Consider the following 2,230-nt stretch of genomic DNA (forward strand, 5'->3'; position numbering starts at 1 on the left):
CGCTAAGTCACTTCAGTCGTGTCCAACTCTGTGTGACTCAAGAGACAGCAGCCCACCAGGCTCCCTCATCCCTGGGATTCTCCAGGCAAGAACACTAGAGTGGGTTGCCATTTCCTTCTCCAATGCATGAAAGTGAAAAGTGAAAGTGAAGTCGCTTAGTCACGACCGACCCTCAGCGGTCCCATGGACTGCAGCTTTCCAGGCTCCTCCGTCCATGGGATTTTCCAGGCAAGAGTACTGGAGTGGGGTGCCAGGAGCTAATACATGTAAAAGTGCTTAGTACACAGCAAGCCCGTCTTTGGTGGCTGGTTCTTCCAACCACAAAATGTTGGCGAGCCTCAAGAACTCAGTCCTCGGTCCTGCCTCCTTTCAATCTACATGCCCTTCCTGATGATCTCATCCGTTTGGTGGCTTTAAATACAAACTAAATGCCAAGGGTTCCAAATTTTCTCTCTCTAGCCTGAGCTCTCCCTCCAATTCCAGACTCATACAGCCAGCTGTCTGTTTGATACTTCCACCTGGCTGTCTAAGTGTTCTCAGAGTGAACAAGCCTGATCTTGATCTTCACCCAAACCTGCTCCTCCTACTGTCTCTCCTTATCTCAGTAAGTGGAGACTCCATCCTTCAGCTGCCCAGGCCCAAAACCCTCAGGGTCATCCTTGGCTCCTCTCTGTTTCTCAGACCCCATGTCTCATCTGTCAGCAAATCCTGTGAGCCACACATGCAAAACAAATCTGTGATCCACCCACTTCTCATCACCTCCCTTGCTATGGACTGGGGCCAAAGCACCATCATCTCTTGCCTGGATTATAACAGTAGCTCCCACTTCTGTCTCTTCTCCACACAGGAGCCAAAGTCATTCCATGAACATTTTAACTCATTCCTCTGTTCCATTCACTCAGCCTAAAAGCCAAAGTCATTAAAAAAAAAAAAAAAAGCTGTGAGGCCTCACAAGATCTGCCCCTTGCCTCCAGCCCCCTGAACCCCCTTCCCCCCAACCTCACTGCCTACCATTCTCTCCTTGCTGTACCTCCAACAAGCAGGACACTCTCCTTCCTCAGCATTTCTGCAGTTTTCCCTTTGCAAGGATTGCTCCCCGCACCCCAAAGCTACCTCCCTCATTTCCCATAGTGCCTATGTGTGTTCCTCACTCAGTTGTGTCTGACTCTTTGCAACCCCATGGACTGTAGCCTGCCAGGCTCCTCTGTCCATGGAATTCTCCAGGTAAGAATACTGGAGTGGGTTGCCATTTCCTTGCCAGGGGATTTTCCCCACCCAGGGAGCAAACCGGGGTCTCCTGCACTGCAGGCGGATTCTTGGCTCAGAAGTTAAAGCGTCCGCCTGCAATGCGGGAGACCAGGGTTGGATCCCTGGGTAGGGAAGATTCCCCTGGAGAAGGAAATGGCAACCCACTCCAGTATTCTTGCCTGGAGAATCCCATGGACGGAGGAGCCTGGTGGGCTACAGTCCACGGGGTCCAAACGAGTCAGACACGACTGAGCGACTTCAGTTTCACTTTCTTTACCATCTGAGCATATTTCCTCTAGACGTTTATACAAATACTGTCTTCCTTGGGGCTTTCCCCCGACAGCCTATTTAAAATTCCAGTTCCCAATGCTCCCTGTTCAGTTGCCTATTTTTTCCCTTCTCTAGCATTCATCACCACCTAACTGTACTCCTTTTGTCTATTTCACCCATAGAAGGTAGACTCCGTTGGGCGTGGATCTGCCTTCTTCAGCTATGTGTCTTCAGTGGCCTGGTATGTGGAAACCCCAAAAAGCATTTGCTGAATAAATTAACGAAGACATCCTTGCACAAATGTTAGCTATTATTATTTCAGGGTATGTCTTTGATGTGCCCCACCTTTGCAAAAATCCTTTGGAGACCCGAAAATTTAAACACAACTGGGAAGAAAAAAAAATCAGCCCAAAGTAAAAATGAATTAAGAAAGTCGGGGTCCTAGGTTATAAATACATCTTCCTAGGTGTTGGAATGCTGGGCTGAGTCAACTCTGTAATCTTAACACAAGGGACTGTTGTGACACGTGCCACTCTTTGGCGAAATTTTCAGTCTGTAGTTTGTAGACCCCATCAACCCAGCTCCAAGTTTCCGGTCTCCGGGTCGGGGTGGGCGAGCGCGGGACGCCGCGCGCGGGAGGCACGTTGTCCGGCTCTCGGCTCCCGGCTCGTGGGCCTCCCGGCGCTGGGCCGGCGCGCGCGGGGCGGGGCTC

The sequence above is a fragment of the Bison bison genome, unplaced genomic scaffold, assembly GCF_000754665.1.
Source record: "Bison bison bison isolate TAMUID 2011002044 unplaced genomic scaffold, Bison_UMD1.0 scf7180017864322, whole genome shotgun sequence".
Lineage (NCBI taxonomy): Eukaryota > Metazoa > Chordata > Mammalia > Artiodactyla > Bovidae > Bison > Bison bison.